This window comes from Henckelia pumila, chromosome 4 (genome assembly GCF_033568475.1).
Source record: "Henckelia pumila isolate YLH828 chromosome 4, ASM3356847v2, whole genome shotgun sequence".
NCBI classification, from domain to species: domain Eukaryota; kingdom Viridiplantae; phylum Streptophyta; class Magnoliopsida; order Lamiales; family Gesneriaceae; genus Henckelia; species Henckelia pumila.
This window is the reverse complement of record NC_133123.1, coordinates 154,894,787-154,917,268: the sequence shown is the minus strand read 5'-3', so window position 1 is coordinate 154,917,268 and position 22,482 is coordinate 154,894,787. Positions and strand designations below refer to the sequence as shown.

Genomic DNA, 22,482 nt, shown 5'->3' with positions numbered 1-22,482 from the left:
TAGGGTTCTACCCTATCCTGTTAGTGGATGGACTTCCATCGATTTGGGTCTAGGCGTATCCACTAGTATTTCGGTATGTAAGCCACCTCCTGAAGCGATGGCACAACGTGCTACATACCAGGGCCCAATTTGTCTTCGTTATCTGATTCTTGACCTCTAGTCAGTAGATGGTACACTTGCATGCATGTATGCTCATACTCTCGTGCTGAGAGTTTTATGCTCACATCTCGTACTTTGTGTATCTGGACACCCTATTCCATGGGGAAGGTTTGCGTTTGGATGAGACGGGTGGATCCAAGAGGAGCTAGGCAGTGGTTGGCCAGCTGGAACTTCGCCTAGGGCTTTATTTTATTGTATTGGGTTGATACAGTATTCGATTTGGTTGTATAATTAATTGGGTATTTGAAGATTCCTTTTCTTGGGGTTGTATAATAATTATGGTTTCCGCAGCTTAGTTCTGATTACTATTTACTTAAGTTAATTTCATGCCTAAGTTTTGTTTAGTAGGTGATCTCGGTATGGGTCACAACATGCAGGAGTCCCAACAGCCTTCTGGAGACAGAACTGGTATCGAATTTGGTGACAAGGACTGCAAACCAGTTGAGACAAGTACTCAATCATGTCTGGATCGACAAGAACACTTCAAAATAAGTGAAATTTTTCAGTTCCAACATGATATATGAAAATTTAGAACTCAAGATTCATGTAAGTTCGAAAATATCTCAATCAAATAATCTTTACCATCGTAGATTGGGATATGAAGAACATGAGAGTTCTAAGTCTAGTTGGATCAAGAACAGACCCGCTTGGTCTAGATTTGGTCAAATCAGATAAGGCTCTGTGAAGGTATATCATTGACATCTTGTTTCAATAATACATCAGTTCAGAAGAGATATTGGAAGCCTAACTTGCAAATTTAGTCTAGACAGACACCTCAAATGCACACACAATCATATACATGCATATCATACACATCACCCACATATTTGTTTATGCACAACCACAGTGGAAACAAATTGTTGTGTCGATTACTTTCTATTGAACACAAATACAAAAAACCAGTATCCATTTGATAAGTACTCACTTTGTTAGTTGACCTATTTTTGCACAAGTGCATTTCTTGGTCAATTAACAGAGATACGCAAGAAAGACCATAGCTCAGTTGCTAACCTTATTGAACTCACCACTGAAGATTCCAACAGAAGTCTACACCAGTAGAAATAGAGCAGCAATCAACGATAAATGGATCCTGACATACGCATTAGTATTTCTAAAGTTAGTAAATCTTACCGTTTATATCTAAGTTGTAACATAGTAAATACATGACATAAAAGATGCATATACATTTACATAATTCAATAACTAATTACACACAGAATATATATATATATATATATATATATATATATATATATATATTAGAACATGTATAGTTTAAAAATCAAAATTACATTTTTTCATCCATGAGAAAACAATAAAAGAAATTCACATAAAAATAAAATTTTGACAAATAAATTACATTTTTCCATCCATGAGAAAACAATAAAAGAAATTCACATAAAAATAAAAATTTTGACAAATACGCTAACCACCACAATAGATAGAAATAAAATATAAACAATGACAAATGATTATCAACTAAAATTATCTAATGTAACAAAATTATCTTAGTAATTCAAAATAAAACCACGAAAATTATTCATTAAATTTGATATTTAATTATGTTTTCGTCAAATTATAACTTCTTCTGGATTTTGGGTACCTTTCCTGGTTTGCCATAGAATTACATATTATGAATAGTTAATTTTATATTGGAATGAATATTTTGTGAATTAATATTCAATTTCATGTGAGCATTAAATTTCAATTTTTAGTCTGATATCTTTGTTATTATGGTAATTTTATTCATTTTTTCGACATGCTACTTAAATGAAACAAATATACTGCTGATGAAGTGTTGGCTTGTAAAATGTTACATTATTACTACCAATGAAATAGGACGAAAGTTGCAAAATATAAAAGTTTTAGGGCTAAAACTGAAATGTGATAACATAAATGACCAAATTTACAAAAATAACATAATTATAGGATAAAAAATGCAGTTTCCTCAAAAATAATAAGTATTTAAAATTTACTGTTAAGAGAAAAATAACGCTCTTCAATTTTGTATGTGAAAATTTTAAGTTAATATAATTACTCAATATAAAAGAAGTTAATAGATTAACACAAATGCTTTGTAATTAGGGATGACATTTTTAGATAAGAGAAAAATATATTTGAAACAATCTTCATCTGAGAAAAAATATTTGTATTTTATGCAAATCACGTTTTTTCGTAATAATATTAATTATAAATATTAAAATATTTTAAAAAGACAATTTAACAAATTTTAATAATAACATGTTAACCAATAGTAATAGGTATTATTAATATAGTGTAGATCGATAATATGGTTTAAAATGTGTATTTTTTTAAGGAGTTATTTGCACCAACCACCCCTGTGAAATATTAAAAATGCACATTTCTCCCCTGTGAAATTTTAATAGGCATCTTCAACTCTAACCTTTTAAAAAATTAGCACACTCGCCCCTTCAGATTAGTGATTGTTGCGCACGCGCCCCTCATGCGACTGAGCAATTATTTTGATATTTTTTTTGCACCAAATACCCCTGTGAAATATTAAAAATGCATATTTGACCTCTTTGAAAATAATTTTAAATCTATTCAACCCATAATACACAATTTTAATAAAATCCAAGTATAAATATTTAGAAAACATTTTTTGTTTTATTAAATTTTTATTTTTTATTTTAAATGTATTATCATTAATTAATTATTTTCTAAAAAATATTATTAATTTATCAAGTTATCATTATTTTATTAAATTCATTTCATATTTCCAACTTTTTCATTAAACATGCATTCATAAACAAGTATTTAAATAATTTCAAGTTCCAAAATATTGAACTAAACTGATAAGTTCAAACATATTGTTTTTTCGATTTACGACTATATATTATTGAACCAAAATTTAAATTTTTCGAGAATATGCATTGCACAATTTGTAATAAATAATAAAAAACAACATGCTTATATAATTTTAAATCGAAAAAGTAACATTCATAAACTTATCATTTGATTCAATATTTTGGTATTTTTAGATATTTAAATCCTTATTTATGAATCATGTTTAATGAAGAAGTTGAAAATACGAAGTGATTTGATAAAATAATGATAACGAGATAAAGTAATAATTTTTTTAAAAATAAATTAATTAAAAATTAAAAATTAAAAATAAAAATAAATAAAATTAAAATTTTTTGATACTTGTCATTCACTTATCATTTTGATTTAATATTTTTGTACTTTTAGGTATTTAAATCTCGTTTATGAATGCATTTTTAATGAAAAAGTTGGAAACAAGAAGAAAATTTAATAAAATAATGATAACAAGATAAAATAATAATATTTTTTTAGAAAACAATTATATAATCATAATAAATTAAAAATTAAAAATAAAATTAATAAAACAAAAAATGTTTGCTAAATATTTTATAATTAGATTTTAATAAAAATTGTGTATTATGGGTTGAATAGATTTAAAAATTATTTTTACGGGGGTCAAATATGTATTTTTAATATTTCACAGGGGTATTTAGTAAAAAAAATATCAAAATCTTTGCCCAGTCGAATGAGGGGCGCGTGCGCAACAATCACTCATCTGAAGGGGCGAGTGTGCTAATTTTTTAAAAGTTCAGGGTTGAAAATGCCTATTAAAATTTCACAGGAGAGAAGTATGCATTTTTAATATTTCACAGGGGCGGTTGGTGCAAATAACTCTTTTTTGAAGTAATAATAGTAATAGTAAGAATATAATCAATGCAACAATGAACAATTAAATTAGCTTTATTAAATTGTGGAAAATGACTTAAAATAACCCTTTGGCTTTTCATATTACAAATGAAGCAATAATTTAAACAAGGGCAATTAAGACTATTCACAAATCAAACTCACATATTTATAGATAGTATAGACAAATTAAAAATTAAAAATAAAATTAATAAAACAAAAAATGTTTGCTAAATATTTTATAATTAGATTTTAATAAAAATTGTGTATTATGGGTTGAATAGATTTAAAAATTATTTTCACAAGGGTCAAATATCCATTTTTAATATTTGACAGGGGTATTTAGTGACAAAAAAATATCAAAATCTTTGCCCAGTCGCATGAGGGGCGCGTGCGCAACAATCACTCATCTGAAGGGGCGAGTGTGCTAATTTTTTAAAAGTTCAGGGTTGAAGATGCCTATTAAAATTTCACAGTGGAGAAGTATGCATTTTTAATATTTCACATGGGCGGTTGGTGCAAATAACTCTTTTTTAAGTAAAAATAGTAATAGTAAGAATATAATCAATGCAACAATGAACAATTAAATTAGCTTTATTAAATTTTGAAAAATGACTTAAAATACCCCCTTGGCTTTTCATATTACAAATGAAGCAATAATTTAAACAAGGGCAATTAAGACTATTCACAAATCAAACTCACATATTTATAGATAGTATAGAGGGACGGTTGGTGCAAATAACTCTTTTTTGAAGTAATAATAGTAATAGTAAGAATATAATCAATGCAACAATGAACAATTAAATTAGCTTTATTAAATTGTGGAAAATGACTTAAAATAACCCCTTGGCTTTTCATATTACAAATGAAGCAATAATTTAAACAAGGGCAATTAAGACTATTCACAAATCAAACTCACATGTTTATAGATAGCATAGATAAATTAAAAATAAAATTAATAAAACAAAAAATGTTTGCTAAATATTTTATAATTAGATTTTAATAAAAATTGTGTATTATGGGTTGAATAGATTTAAAAATTATTTTTACAGGGGTCAAATATGCATTTTTAATATTTCACAGGGGTATTTAGTGACAAAAAAAATATCAAAATCTTTGCCCAATCGCATGAGGGGCGCGTGCGCAACAATCACTCATCTGAAGGGGCGAGTGTGCTAATTTTTTAAAAGTTCAGGGTTGAAGATGCCTATTAAAATTTCACAATGGAGAAGTATGCATTTTTAATATTTCACATGGGCGGTTGGTGCAAATAACTCTTTTTTTAAGTAATAATAGTAATAGTAAGAATATAATCAATGCAACAATGAACAATTAAATTAGCTTTATTAAATTTTGGAAAATGACTTAAAATACCCCCTTGGCTTTTCCTATTACAAATGAAGCAATAATTTAAACAAGGGCAATTAAGACTATTTACAAATCAAACTCACATATTTATAGATAGTATAGATAATACACTAAATAATCTATATGTGTTTTTTAAAGATGAAATTATCATAAGTAAAAAAAATTAATCTCTAATAATGCTAATAAATTGTCTCTATAATTCATATTTATTATAAAAATTATCTCATACATTAAGTTCTAGATAGTAATATTTCATCTATTTTTAAAATGTCTCGTTAATTTCTTTTTTATGAATAAGATTGAAAGTAAATAAAAGTAATCAAATTATATAATGTAAATAAAAATTAGAAAAATTTACAAAGAGTACTTAAAATTCTTCTTCTCAATGCTCAGTTTCATTGTATATGTATTGTAAAAAAAATAGAAAATTATTTTTGATCTTATGTTTGTTTTTTTTTCGCAATTTTTTTTCTATGTTATCAAATATATGGTGTAGTTCGCTATCTTTTTTTTTTTATTATTGTTGAAATTTTAGTCTTTTTTTTTTACTGAAAAATTACATGGAACCAATACAATGATGATGTCATGCTGATGTTTACTGTGTCACCTCAACACTCCCAATGAAATTGACTAAAATTATAAGAAAAATAAAAAATTTATAATAAATCACGATGCTTCCAACACTGTTGTGACCACCACCACGACCAAGGTCAATAAATTATTATTTTTAATTAAAATTAATTTAATAGAACTAATATCATTACGTGTAAATTGAATGATTTACTTTGTACAAATAAATATATTTGATGAGAAATAGAAATAGAAATAAAATAGATTATTTTTTTGTAAATATTTTCTGGCACTAATATTTTTTTTAAACATTTCACGACATTTTTTGCAAATATTTTCAGAAAGAATAAGAAACAATTAAAAGACAAATTTGATAAAGAAAATTTTAGTTTAAGTAAAATAATATCATTATTATAATAGTATACAATAATTTTTGCTATAATATATATATGATAATTAATAAAAAAATTAGTTTAAGTAAAATAATATCATTTTTATAATAGTATACAATACTTTTTGCTATAATAGATAGATGGTAATTAATTAAAAACAATTAAGTTTTCTAACATATAACATCAGAAATAGAACGGAAAGGAATTAAGATTATTAAATAAAAAAATTAAAAACCAATTAAGTTTTTTAAAATTTAACATCAGAAATAGAATGGAAAGGAATTATGATTATTAAATAAAAAAATAATTAAACGAAATATTATTTTATACAAAAATCTTACAATTGGAAGCCAAGAAAAAAACATGAGAAATGATATTTGGGATATCTAATATTAAATATATTATTAATGACTCTTCTAAGCTAACATAGACAAGGACATAAATAACCTTATGTAGAATGAACAACTAATAGGTCAAAATAGTAAGTTCACAATTCAAACTCATATTTTAAAACCAGGTGTCCCGCGAACCCGGAGGGTCCAATCTGGGTTGAACCTGTTGGACCCGCCATAAATTAAAAAAATTTAAAATTAATAAATTTAAAATTTTAAAAGTTTAAAAAATAATAAAAATCATTAAATTAAATTTCAAATATATATTGATAATATTTAAGACAAAAAAATATTCTCACAAGTTAAAATTTATCAATTTGTAATTAATTAATAATTATTAACCAAAAAATATTATAATGATATATTTTTATACTAAACCTATCATAATAAGATAAATTTATTTCAATTAAATAATATTATACATTCCAATTATGGATAATATATTAGTTATTTAGTATAAAAATATAATTATATATTATTAATATTATATATATAAGTTTTATATTTATATATATATACTTTGGCGGGGCGGGTTCGGGGCGGGCTTGGCCAAACCCGGGACCTGCCCCGGACCCGCTTGTGAACCCATTTAGGTGGGTCTAGACCCGCCCCGCCGGGTCAAGTTTGAATTGATGAACCTGACCCATTGCCGTCCCTAGTGAAAACCGTGTGTGTGTGTACGTGTGTGTGTTAAATTAGTTTTGTTTTTATTGGTGTGACGAGTTTAATTTTATGGTCGTATATGAGGTGAGTTTTATGAGTCGGCCGAATTAGGGCTCATGATATTTTTAGGGCCTCATATTATATATATTTGATATTGAGAATTCTTATATGAATTTTTTGTTTAAGAACTTCCATTATTTTTTATGGATTATGCTCAACACATGATAATTTGTTGAAATATTGCTTTCTATTTAAAGATTACATAGATAAAGATAAAGACGTAATTTTTAGGACATGATAGTTTTTTATAAGATATAAATGAATATTTATTCGGGTTAATCATGTACATATTTATAAAAAAATAATTAAAATAGAATTTTGATATAGACATTAATAACTTTTTTGTGAATAATCCAAATAGTATATTCATATCACAAAATGACCCGTGAAATTGTCTCGTCAGAGTTTTGTGTTTACTGAAATATATATATTTTTATTAGTTTTTAGAGTATTTTTGCAATTTGGGAATGATGTTTTTTTGATTTATCAATAAATACACCGAAACACCAAAGTTAGTAACCATAAACCACCAATTTTAATAATAAAAAACAAGAAAAATGAATAATTCAAAGTTTATCCAATATGCGTCGAGATCATGAGTCTCATATAAAATCTATAATATTATATTAGATAAAGGTTGAGGGTATTTGAATAACTGTTTTTTGATACACCAAAAATATCTTTCAATTTTACCCTTTTATCCACATTTTTCTCCACATTTTTTCTCCTCTATCTTTTTTAATATAGTAGTATATTAAATTAAATTTATATAATCTTCTCAATAACTAATTTTCAACTACTAAATAATATATTATTTTATAAATAAAAAATCATAAAATATAATATATTATATCACACACGCAACTGCGTGTGCTTCTATCACTAATAAAAATAAAGGTGTACATACTCATAATATAGATATAAAAATTATCTATAAATATGTTAAGAGTACATAATTTAGTGTCAGGAAACAAACAAATAGAATCACTCATAACTCGATTAAAACGGTCTTTCAACATGCTTGTTTTGATACTTCTTATATTATCCCTAGTTCATCAATAGCATTATTTATTATGGATGAATGTACCTCCCCTCGTTGATGTTTAATAAAATCGTGGAGTTTGGAGATTCAAAAAATAAAATAATTAAGCATATAGAAAAAATAATTTAAAAAATTAAATAAAAAAATGCATAAATTTGTACTATATTTTCTTTCCTTCCGCTGGAAAAATTCTCCCGCCAATGGCTTCTGTTATTTCTTCCTTCCCCTCCATTTCCCCTCTACTTATTTCCCCTATTCAGTGAAGAGAAGCCGCACGATGATGCTCCGAGGAGCCCACAGGAATGGTGAAGATGGGGATTCCGCATTCTGCTCCATTCTCTGGGGCTCCGGACACTTAGTAACGGCGTCGTCCTCCGACAACTCCATCTGCATCCGCGATGCTGTTTCGCCGTCGAATCCGACCAAGTTTCTTGACAATCATCGTGAGGGTGTCACGGCTTTGGCGCTTAGTTGGAGTAATTCCTGGCTCGCTTCTGGTTCTCTCGACAATTCCGTTAACATATACGAATTTCTTGGTAATATTCGCTTTTTTTGGGTCTGAATTTGATGGTTGCCAATTTAAAGTTGCTTTTTTTAAGCTTATAATTATGTAGGAAGCGATCAATTGAGACTTGAGAGATATGGAAAATTGTAGATTTGAGATAGATCTTATGTTTGCTAAATGCTCTGAATTGCAGTGTTTGGATGTGCATTACTAAAGGCGACTGTTGCGTCACATATTGTTATGCTCTTTCATCTTCCCGCGTTTTCACTCTTTTTTTTGCTTGTGAGAAGATATCACATCCAGGACAAGAATCAATTTGGCCGTGGTAACTTCTATAGATACATAGGCAATCAAATGATGGCAAGATATAAGGCTATTGCAAGTGAGTAAATTGGCAAAATGAAATTCAAAATGTTGCTAAATTGCGCAACGAATGACCTGTCAGTTTAATCTCAAGATGCTTGTTGGGTACTTATCTTTGGTCTTGCTGGTAATCTGGGATGTGTATGTAGTGTTGCCCTTACATGTTATCACAAATTAGTTTAATAGCTGATTCTATTAATTCATGCCTAGAAAAAATGGGTTAATAGGACCTTAATGTTTTTTACTTTTCTCTCCCTCGCCTTTGTGTTCTCGCGATACTATTTTTTACTTTGATCAAGGAACTTTATGTTGGGAAAGATTTAATTGACTTTTATGTAGCGGAAGCTTTTGATTCTTTTTCCCTTCAGTGATACTATCGGATTAAAGTGTTTTCATGATATCAAGATCAATCAAGATAATAAGCACGAAGAAAACGACACAAGGATTTTTACGTGGAAAACCCAAATTAGGGAAAAAACCACGGGACCTAAGTCCACCAAGAAAATCTCCACTATATCAATAATGGGTACAACACATTCTTAGAATAATAGGAGATAACAACAACGCTCCCTAGAACAACTTAGGGGATACCAAGAACTTCAAGAATAAAAATTCTTGGATGACACACTCAATCTCACTTTACAAGTGGAACTCACACAAATCTAATCACATAGAAAATTCTTTCTGATGTGAAAGATCGGACATCGCCGCAACCACAGAGCATACTAAAATTTATCTAAATGACTAGGCTACAAAAAACACTATTTATTGCTTGTGTTTTTGGGATTTCTTGGGATGATTTGAAACAATGGTTTTGGGGTGTATTTATAGGCAAGATTTTGGATGTTAGATAAAGTGTGAAACATGACAATGTGAATGGTATCAAGTTTGGTAGCCATCAAATTTGAGTTGAATTGTTGAATCCAAAATGAGTTGAATTCCAACAATTCTCCCCCTCAAACTCATTTTGTGGATTCAATCAGACCCGCTGCACTTCTACAGCTTTCCAGCTTTTCTTTTGGCAATGACTTTGTGAACATATCGGAACCATTTTCATCAGTATGTATCTTCTCAAGATGTAACAACTTGTCGTTTAACACATCTCGGATCCAATGATACCTCACATCAATATGCTTCGATCTTGAGTGTAAACTGGAGTTTTTACTCAGATGGATTGCGCTCTGACTATCACAGTAGAGCGTAAACTTGTCTTGCCTTAGGCCTAACTCTTGTAGAAACTTCTTCAACCATAGAAGTTTTTTGCATGCTTCGGTCGTGGCTATGTACTCGGCTTCTGTTGTGGATAATGCCACACATTTGTGAAGTTTTGATTGTCATGAGACTGCTCCCCCTGCAAATGTCATCAAGTATCCGGATGTGGACTTTCTAGAATCAACATTACCAGCCATATCTGCATCAGTGTAGCCTTCTAACACAGGTAGGTTAGTTTCAAATCTCAAACAAAATCTAGAAATGCCTCTCAGATATCGGAATATCCATTTCACTGCTGACCAGTGATCTTTGCCCGGATTTGAGAGAAATCGACTTACCACGCCAACTGCGTGAGCGAGGTCAGGTCTCGTACACACCATTGCATACATCAGACTGCCGACTGCTGAAGCATAAGGAACACTTTCCATTTGTTTCTTTTCTTCATCACTTGTAGGACATTGGCCTGAACTTAGTTTGAAATGCCCTGCAAGTGGAGTGCCAACGGTCTTTGCCTTATCCATTTTGAATCTTTCAAGAAATTTCTCAATGTATTGTTCTTGAGATAACCACAACTTTTATTTGTTCTGTCACTGGAGATCTTCATTCCAAGAATCTGTTTCGCTGGTCCTAAGTCTTTCATTGCAAATGACTTGTCAAGCTCCCCCTTAAGCTTGTCTATCTTGGTTGAATCGTGACCAATGATCAACATATCATCAACATACAACAATAGTATGATGATATCATTGTCATCATATTTCTTAAGAAATACGCAGTGATCAGAACTGGTTCTCCTGTACCCGTGACTCATCATGAATGAATCGAACTTTTTGTACCACTGCCTTGGGGCTTGCTTCAATCCATACAAGCTTTTGTTCAACCTACACACCATTTTCTCTTTGCCTTTGACTTTGAATCCTTCTGGCTGATCCACATATATTTCTTCATCTAGATCATCATGAAGAAATGCGGTCTTGACATCAAGTTGTTCTATCTCCAAGTCCAAACTAGCAGCGAGTCCAAGAACAACTCTGATAGAAGACATCTTCACCACTGGTGAGAAAATTTCATCAAAATCAACACCTTTCTTTTGGTTGAAACCTTTTATGACTAGCCTCGCTTTGTACCTTAGTCGTGATCCATTGTCTTCAGTCTTCAACCTGTAAACCCATTTATTTTTAAGTGCTCTCTTACCTTTTGGTAGATTTACCAATCCATAGGTGTGATTGTCATGAAGCGATTGCATCTCATCCTTCATCGCTTCGATCCACTTATCTTTTTGGGCACTTGATACAGCTTCTTTAAAACTTTCTGGTTCTTCGCCATTAGTGAGCATCACATATTCATGTGGACAGTATCTTGTAGAAGGTATTCTTTGTCTGGTTGACCTTCTAATCTCTGTCTCGGAAGGTGAATCTGAAGAGTTGTCTTGAGAATCATCTGGTTCAACTAACTCTTCATGATCACTCTGCATATCTCCCCCATGATCACGAACTATGGGTGAACGAACAGGATCTAGATTAACTGGGATTTCTGAACTGGATGGTTGTGATTCTTTATTGTGTTCAACATCACAACCAATCTCATCTTCAAGAAATACAACATCTCGGCTTCTAACAATCTTTTGATTTACTGGATCCCATAGTCGATATCCGAAATCTTCATGGCCATAACCCAAAAATATGCACCTTTTGGATTTATCATCAAGCTTGAATCTTTCATCTTTTGGAATATGAACAAAGGCTCTGCATCCAAACACTCTTAAGTGTTTGTAGGAGACATCTTTCCCAAACCAAAATCTGTCAGGAACATCACCATCTAACGGAGCTGATGGAGAAAGGTTGATCAAATCAATTGCAGTTCTCATAGCTTCACCCCAAAAGGAATTGGGCAATTTGGACTGAGATAACATGTACTTTATCCTCTCACAAATTGTTTTGTTCAGTCTTTCAGCCACACCATTGTGCTGAGGTGTTTTTGGAACACTTTTCTCAAGCCTGATTCCATGAGTTGAGCAATATTGCTCAAATGGACCCCTGTATTCGCCACCATTGTCTGCGCGAACACATTTCAACTTCATTCCAGTTTCTCTTTCAACTTTTGCGTGAAAATTCTTAAAGATCTCAAGAACATGATCTTTAGATTTTAACGCAAAGCACCAGACCTTTCGGGAGAAATCATTGATAAAGGTCACGAAATATAGAGAACCGCCGAGAGTTCTATCTTTCATATAGCACAAGTCTGTGTGCACTAAATCCAAGCGTTGAGTTTTTCTAGATGGAGAAAAACTTTGCAATGCAACTCTGTGTTGTTTTCCAGCTAAACAATCAACACAAGTTTCCAAGTGCATACCAGAGATACTTCAGGTAGGAGTTTCTTTCTAACCAAAGTTTCCATTCCTTTTTGGCTTATATGGCCAAGTCTCCTGTGCCATAATTCAATGGTGGAATTCTTTGTAGACATATTAACCTCTCCACTGGATACCTTAGCCTGCATCAGATAGAGAGAGTTTTGCTTCACACCTTTAGCGATAATGAGAGAACCTTTGATGAGTTTCCATTTTCCTTCTCCAAAGTGACTGACACAACCTTCATCATCAAGCTTTCCAGCATAAATGATATTAAGTCGAATATCTGGAACATGGCGAACTTCTTTGAGAGTGAGACGAGATCCTGTATCCCATACCAATGACTTCTGTCATACCTTGATTGGTCATTCTAACTTTTCCAAAGTTTCCACTTGAGTAGGACGCAAACATATCTCTATGTGGAGTGATATGATATGAAGCTCCATAATCAATAATCCAATTAGTTTGTTGGTATGATACGTTGAAACATGCTTCATCGCCAAAAATGATAATATCTCCATCAGATGTAACTGCAGCTGTGTCTTTCTCTTTTGACTTTGTACCATTCCTTTGATCTCTCTTCTTTTTCCTGCATTCTCTTTCGTAATGGTTTGGACCTCCACAATAATGATACTTGAATTCTTTTCTGGTCTTAGACTTCCCCCTGGATTTGTCTCTTCCTTTCTGAGGACCTTTGGTGTAACTTCGTCCTCGATTATCAGCCGTTTCTGTGACCAATGCCTTGGTTTCAGAGTTATATTCTTGCTCTTTTCTTCTAGACTCTTTAGTGAGAAGGCAATCTTTGACTGTTTGTAATGTCATTTTTCCATCAAGAGCAGAATTACTGAGCGATACCACAAGAGTATCCGAACTATCTGGCAAAGAGCTCAGTAGTAACAAGGCTGTAACTTCATCATCTAGGGCAATCTTCATGGTGGTAGATTTGTTGATTAAACCCTGATAAGTATTTAGGTGCTTCGTCATATTTGCACCTTCTTTGTATCTGAGTCGTGCGATACTTCTGATAATTGAGGCTTTGTTTAAGGCATTCTTCCTCTCAAACATAGCTTCAATTTTTCTCCACAGAGCATCAGCTTTATCTTCGTTTGCAAAGTGATGGAAGATACTATGTTCGATAAAACGTCGTATGTAGCCGACAGTTTTTCGATGTAGTATAATCCATTCTTCATTTGATTGATTTTCTGGCTTGGCTTCATCACCACTCAAGGGCAAGTACAAATCTTTGCAATATAGCAGATCCAACATGCTTGCCTTCCATATGGAATAGTTTGACCCGTTGAGTTTGAATATCCCTCCAAGGGGCTCCTCCATTGGACGTGGCTTTGATACCACTTGTTGGGAAAGATAGCCAAAATTAATTGACTTTTATGTAGCGGAAGCTTTTGATTATTTTTCCCTTCAGTGATACTATCGAATCAAAGTGTTTCCATGAAATCAATATGTTGGAAAACGGTGTTCAGATCAATTAGAATTGATACCCGGTGCAGCGGAAGTTTAAAAATTTATTTTATTAATATGGAACGATTCCATATCTGGGTATCAAAACTTTACGATTAAATTTGTGTAAGTAAAACAAATAATCACTATTAAATATTTTACCTTGAAATCTCGAAGCGAGATTATGGACACCAACAGAATTTAATCTGCTCTTGTTGTATATCTCAAGAACTGATGAATGAACGTTTCTTCAATCAGGTCCACGAATAGAAAACAAAACCCTCTGATTGACTGCACTAGAAATCAATCAGAAGTTTGCGTACAGAATAAACAGATATGATCTGTTAATTCAGATTGTAATTTTTCACAAAAACACAACCCGAATTTTCTCCAAAAGGGACAGAGGATTTCGAAAATCCCCTTGAATAATATAGGCTGAAATTCGAAAATTGCAATATACAATTTTTGTGATTTTCGAACCCAACACCTCTATTTATAGATAATTTCTAGTTATAATTGTATCAGGACTCTAACTCCTTAAAGCCCACAATCCATAACTTAAGCCCAACAAGCCAAGCCTGTTGTTATAGAAATTAATATAAAATTCATCGTGACTCCGATTGATAAACTGATTTCACCAATATGCACAGAAACCATTTCTGCATATTTTAGAGTCAAGATAATTTTTCTGAATCCGAATTCAGTGATTTCCAAAAATGCCCATCCCTATGTCATTTTAGGAAATCCCACTCCCTTTAGTTAAGAAGTCCAACTTCTCTTTCATTAAATTTAACTCTTTAAATTTAACTATCTCTACGGGGTTTTAGTAATCCATTACTTGTGTAACCCTCAATGGTTCAGAAATACAGCTAGCCGTGGGCTCACAACTCCTTGTGACTCGGAACAACAATTTCTGACTTACCCATCGAATCATGGTAAGAGCGCCTAGCAACATCGCCCCATGATTTCCTAGGTATTACTGATAGTGCCTGCAAGAACCAGTAGATTTTGGTTAGCGTACAGTACGGTCCCTTCAACCAAATATCCCGATCGAATCAACAACCATTGGTGCATCGAGAGTCGTTCGAGATTCGATAACTATGCATAACATCTTGGGGATCTATTAGTGACATCGCATGTGTTACTAGGAACACCAAGTAACCTAAAACACATCATGCACTCTGGCCAGAGATTCGTCACACTAATATCTCCTCAGATCGCATAGGATATCCACACTCGCAAGTATGTGGTGAATCCTTGACAACAAAGCATCGACTCCTATATGTGTCGTAACTGTACCCAATCCCGACACCTGATGACCCCAATAGAGTCGGTAAACGAGTCAAAGTACAGTACTAGCATATAGAGTCTCAATGATGTTTCAAGTAATAATGACTAATGGTGTACAACCAAAACCACGAACTTTATCCACTCGATAAGTGATAACCACTTGGAAAGTCCGAATAGGGTAGTTCGATCATTCATCATATGAATATCCATTTGCATGCTTTGAACATCTCTATGTTCCATACCAATGAAACGTGGTACTCGGCATCGCAAATGCTAGTCTCAATCTCGAGCGATCCTTATCCTTATTTGCGAACGGCTCAATTGACTAGGAACTGTTTAGAATATACAGTGACTATAAGATGTGTTTCATGATAGTCATCCCCATGTGCTACCACATCTTACATACACTATAATATATTCAAGGTCTTTATCAAAACAACAATAGTATATCATAATATAACAATATGAAGAAATATAAAGTCAATGCCATTATAAAAGTGTAAATTATATTAAACAAAAGATTATTTTACATAGAGTCATAAAAGCCCTTAGCCACAAGTTGGCTAACCGGGCACCCACTCTTTCAATCTCCCACTTGCCCTAAAGCCAACTAGTCATACTACGTAATCTCATTGCTTCATGATGTTTGTCAAACAATGGTCCTGGCAAGGGCTTAGTAAGCGGATCAGCGATATTGTCTGTAGAGGCCACTCTTTCGACACTGATGTCTCCTCTTTCCACGATCTCCCGGATGATGTGGTATTTCCTCAGTACATGTTTGGACTTCTGATGAGACCTTGGTTCCTTTGCCTGAGCAACGGCACCCGTGTTGTCACAGTACACCGGGACTGGACCAACAGCTTCAGGAATTACACCCAATTCTTGGACGAATTTCCTTATCCAAACCGCCTCTTTAGCAGCAGCTGATGTTGCAATGTATTCTGCCTCAGTTGTGGAATCTGCTGTGGTGTCCTGCTTGGAACTCTTCCAAGAGACAGCACCGCCATTGAGCACGAATACAAATCCAGAGATTGATTTCGAGTCATCCACATCACATTGGAAGCTAGAGTCGGTATAGCCTTCCAACTTCAATTCTCTCCCTCCATAAACCATGAATAAATTCTTAGTCCTTCGCAAGTACTTAAGAATATCCTTCACGGCTTTCCAATGCATTTGACCGGGATTGGCTTGGTATCTGCTCGTGACGCTCAGAGCATAGGCCACATCCGGTCTTGTAGATATCATCCCATACATGATACTACCTATGGCTGACGCATATGGCACGTGTGTCATCTTCTCTATCTCTTCGTCAGTCTTGGGACACATAGACTTGGATAGAGAAACTCCATGACACATAGGTAGATGTCCTCTCTTGGACTCATCCATAGAAAACCTTTTCAATATGGTGTCGATGTAGGTTGATTGAGTGAGTCCTATCATTCTTTTAGATCTATCTCTATAGATCTGAATTCCTAGAATATAGGATGCCTCACCTAAATCCTTCATCGAGAATCTACCTGATAACCATATCTTTGTTGACTGCAACATCCCTACATCATTCCCCATGAGTAGGATGTCATCAACATAAAGTACTAAGAATGTTACTGCATTCTTAACTACTTTCTTGTACACGCATGGTTCCTCCGGGTTCTTGATAAAACCAAAATCCTTTATCGTTTCATCAAATTTCTGGTTCCAACTTCTTGATGCTTGTTTGAGACCATAGATTGATCTCTGAAGCTTGCATACCTTATGCTCGCTTCCCATGGATGTGTATCCCTCAGGCTGCATCATATAGATCTCTTCCTTAATGTTTCCATTAAGAAATGCAGTTTTTACATCCATTTGACATATCTCATAGTCATACCATGCTGCTATGGCAATAAGGATTTTTATGGACTTGAACATTGCGACTGGTGAAAAGGTTTCATCATAGTTAACTCCTTGTCTTTGAGTATAACCTTTTGCCACCAATCGTGCCTTGTAGGTCAATACCTTTCCATCAGGCCCAAGCTTTCTCTTGTAGATACATTTGCACCCAATTGGAACAATTCCATCGGGAGGATCTACAAAAGACCAAACTTGGTTAGAATGCATCGAGTCTATTTCCGATTGCATAGCTTCAAGCCATAAATTCGAATCCGCATCAGAAATTGCTTCCTTGAAGTTTCTTGGATCACATCCAATGTCGGGTTCACTTTGATCCCCTTCAAGAAGAAGATCATATCTAATAGGAGGCCTAGAAGTCCTCTCGGATCTCCTAGTAATAGGCATGTCTTGTGATGATTCTTGAGGTGTAGGATCACTATTTTGTATCTTGTGTTCTTCTCGAATTTCTTCGAGTTCCATCATCTTGCCTTTCTTATCCAATAAGAACTCCTTCTCCAAGAAGGTGGCATTCCTTGAAACAAACACTTTTGTTTCAGCAGGATGATAGAAATAATATCCGATTGAATTCTTCGGATACCCTACAAAATAACATAAGGTGGATCAACTATCCAACTTATCTCCCACTGTCTGCTTCACGTAAGCAGGACATCCCCAAATCCTCAAGTACGAATACTTAGGAGCTTTGCCATTCCATAACTCGTATGGTGTTTTATTTACTGCTTTAGTGTGGACGTTGTTTAACAAAAATACCGCCGTTTCAAGCGCGTAGCCCCAAAACGAAGGTGGGAGCTCAGTGAAGCTCATCATGGATCGAACCATGTCCAACAAAGTTCGATTGCGACGCTCCGAAACACCATTAAGCTGAGGTGTCATAGGAGGAGTCCACTGAGAGAGAATCCCATTCTCTTTTAGATAGTCCAAAAACTCGGTACTTAAGTATTCTCCACCTCGATCCGATCGAAGTGTCTTAATACTTTTACCTAGTTTGTTTTCTACTTCAGCCTTGAATTTTTTGAACCTTTCAAATGCTTCAGACTTATATTTCATTAAATATAAATACACATACCTAGAATGATCATCAGTAAATGTAATGAAGTAGGTGTTGCCACATTTAGTACCAATCCTAAATAGACCGCAAACATCTGTATGGATCAAATCCAACAGATTTTGACTACGCTCAGGTTTCCCTTTGAAAGGAGATTTAGTCATTTTTCCCTTTAGGCAGGGCTCACAAGTAGGTAGAGAGTTAATATCAGACATATCAAACATGCCCTCTCCCACTAGCTTGTTCATCCTCCTTGAGGAAATATGACCTAGCCTAGCATGCCAAAGGTTTGCCGGGTTTTGACTATCGTCCTTCCTTTTAATTGTTGTTACCGGTTTATCAACATAATTAATTGGAACGTCTTTTAATTTTAAGCTATATAGATCGTTTTCAAGTTGTCCATTTCCAATCAAACATTCATTCTTGTAAATATTGAAAATCTCATTCACAAAATTGCAAGAAAAACCATCTCTATCAAGCATAGAAATAGATATAATATTTTTGACCAAATCCGGAACATATAAAACATCTCTCAAAAATAACTTAAAATTGTTCTGCAAAACTAAATAAATGTCTCATATAGCTTTGGCTTCGACTCTAGAACCATTCCCGAGCCTTAGTTGGGTCTCACCCATCCTTAGCTTACGACTTCTTGTCATCACCTGCAAATCATTGCAAATGTGAAATCCACATCCGGTATCCAATACCCAAGAAGAAGTATTAAGCGAAACATTTATTTCAATGTAAAACATACCCTTTGTAGTTCGCAACTGTTCGAGGTATTCCTTGCAGTTACGTTTCCAATGACCGGGTTTCTTGCAGTAATGGCAAACGTTTTCATCTTTTATCCCAATTGAAGCCTTGGCCTTTCCCTTCTTATTTGGTACAATCTTCTTGGGCGGGGCAGAACGTTTCTTACCCTTTCCACTTGGTCCTTTCTTAGAGTTAGAAGAGGAGCCAACCAAGAGTACCGGTTTATTCTTCTTTAGTGTGGCTTCATATGTGACAAGCATATTGACCATCTCTTCAAGGGTGGCCTCTATCTTGTTCATATTGAAGTTCATCACAAAACCGTCAAACGATGAAGGAAGTGATAGAAGCAACAAGTCCGCGCTAAGTTCATGCTCCAAAGTCAAGTCGAGTATTACCAACTTTTCAATGAGCCCAATCATGCGCACCCCATGCTCACGGACCGAAGTCCCATCTCGCATGCGGCTCGTCATGAGCTCTCTGACGGTGGCATACCTCTCCAACCTTGACTGAGCTCCAAAGAGTTCCTTGAGGTTCTTGTGAATGTCAGCAGCCTTCACGGTATCCTCGAATCTCCTTTGAAGCTCATCAGACATCGAAGCCTGCATATAGCATTTGGCCTTGATATCATGGTCCCACCATAAATCAAGTTTGGCCAACTCTTCCGGACTTGTATTAGCCGGGGCTTCCTTCGGAGGCGGCTTCTCTAACACGTAGAAAGCTTTTTCCGAAGTAAGAATAATTTTCAACTTACGGAACCATTCCGTATAGTTTACGCCAGTCAATTTGTTTTGTTCGAGAATTGAAAACAGTGGATTGCGAGAAGTCATAGTATACTGAAAAGGAAACAGACAATAATCAATGATTGTTTAATTAATTTACTAAGACATAAAATATGGCGAATTTTATTTTATGAATTACACTCCCACTATTTTAACGATTTCACTACCCTCTAGTGAAAACGGAAAACTATTTTCCTTAGTGAGAACATGGAGTCCAATTGACAAATCATGATCCCGAATAATATCAGCCAACCATAATTTTCAAAAGGTAGAGCCCAATTACTTCCAAAGTAACCCCCATGTTTTTACCTCATGTCCAATAAGGGCCCAATAATATGACGCCGTTTATTGTGACATGTCAAGATAACCCATCAATATTAAGTTGTGATGGACGGTCGCCATGTGGATCCCCCAATAATATGAGCCAATCCCATGGGAGTTCCACCCAACTTACAACATGTGTCGATCCAATGTACAGCTTTCCAACGAACGGGCCCCCCAATAATATGAGCCGGACCGTATCCGCGGGTAGCATCTCATACATTGATCGTTGATGGAAGGTAGGAACATTTAAACAATATTTAAATTCTATTTTTATTAATCTTGATATCAATTTTAAATCATATTTAAAATAAGGGATTTTTAATTTTGAAAATTTGTCTCATCATGCAATTTATGTATGCTTGCGGGATTCATACAATTTAGTCTAAACATGCATACATCAATAATATCATATATTATTTAAGGATGATCGATCCCATTAACTAATCGACCCGTGGTTGCCAATCACGAGTCTAAGTCCAATCCTAGGTGATATGCAAGTATGCAATACAATCCTATTACATTGTGCTTCCAATTTACATTTCTTCGGTCTTCATTGTCTGCTGGGCCCACCATTTCTTCAAATCTTTGTCTCCCACTAAGTCTAATAAATTTACAATAAATTTCGATGACAAATATGGGATACATTTTTAGGGGTGGGAACGGGCCATAAACCAGGCCCACTTTTATTACATATGACAATCATATTGGGCTATAAACCAAGCCCATTAATAAACACCAACAACAATAAGACAAATGTAAATCACCTAACATACACCTAAAACATTGGTCATGGCAATCGATCATCCTTTATCCATTAATTAATTCAATAATTAAATAATTGGATAAACTTGCAAAGGCATCATAATTTAAAAGATAAAATCATATTTTATCTTATCCATCCATAAGATCATATCTTATCATCAATTGTACCAAAATAATTAATTTTATAAAATTTAATTTAACGGATAAAATTTATAAATTTTCCAAAAATTCAAATTTATCCAAAAATCAATTTTAAAATTTTCGGACTCGAACAATTCGATCCGATGCCTCGTGAACCAATCAAAACCAATTTTCGATCGGATCAAAAACTAGAATTTCAAAAAATTAAAATTTTAATTAAAAATTAAAAATAATTTTTCCGGGTTGCCCGGGACAATCCCGGGCAGCCCGCGCCCCAAAAAGGGGCCCGGGCTGGGCAGCGATCCAATCGCTGCCCTGGGCAGCGACGATCGCTGCCCGATTTGCCCATTAAAATTTAATTTTAAATTTTCGTTTTGTTTCAAAAAACCGAGGCTTAAAAATTTTGTACAATCGATTAATTTAATCGTTTGATCTGAGCAACCTGGCTCTGATATCACTGTTGGAAAACGGTGTTCAGATCAATTAGAATTGATACCCGGTGCAGCGGAAGTTTAAAAATTTATTTTATTAATATGGAACGATTCCATATCTGGGTATCAAAACTTTACGATTAAATTTGTGTAAGTAAAACAAATAATCACTATTAAATATTTTACCTTGAAATTTCGAAGCGAGATTATGGACACCAACAGAATTTAATCTGCTCTTGTTGTATATCCCAGGAACTGATGAATTAACGTTTCTTCAATCAGGTCCACGAATAGAAAACAAAACCCTCTGATTGACTGCACTAGAAATCAATCAGAAGTTTGCGTAGAGAATAAACAGATATGATCTGTTAATTCAGATTGTAATTTTTCACAAAAACACAACCCGAATTTTCTCCAAAAGGTACAGAGGATTTCGAAAATCCCCTTGAATAATATAGGCTGAAATTCGAAAATTGCAATATACAATGTTTGTGATTTTCGAACCCAACACCTCTATTTATAGATAATTTTTAGTTATAATTGTATCAGGACTCTAACTCCTTAAAGCCCACAATCCATAACTTAAGCCCAACAAGCCAAGCCTGTTGTTATAGAAATTAATATAAAATTCATCGTGACTCCGATTGATAAACTGATTTCACCAATATGCACAGAAACCATTTCTGCATATTTTAGAGTCAAGATAATTTTTCTGAATCCGAATTCAGTGATTTCCAAAAATGCCCATCCTTATGTCATTTTAGGAAATCTCACTCCCTTTAGTTAAGAAGTCCAATTTCTCTTTCATTAAATTTAACTCTTTAAATTTAACTATCTCTATGGGGTTTT

The 22,482-nt window shown here is 33.7% G+C and overlaps 1 pseudogene; it reads left to right on the top strand.

The window, feature by feature from the left end:
- Positions 1–518: 518 nt before the first annotated feature.
- The window catches only part of LOC140862140 (protein ENHANCER OF LHP1 1-like), a 32,190-nt pseudogene continuing 10,226 nt past the window's right edge, over positions 519–22,482 (top strand).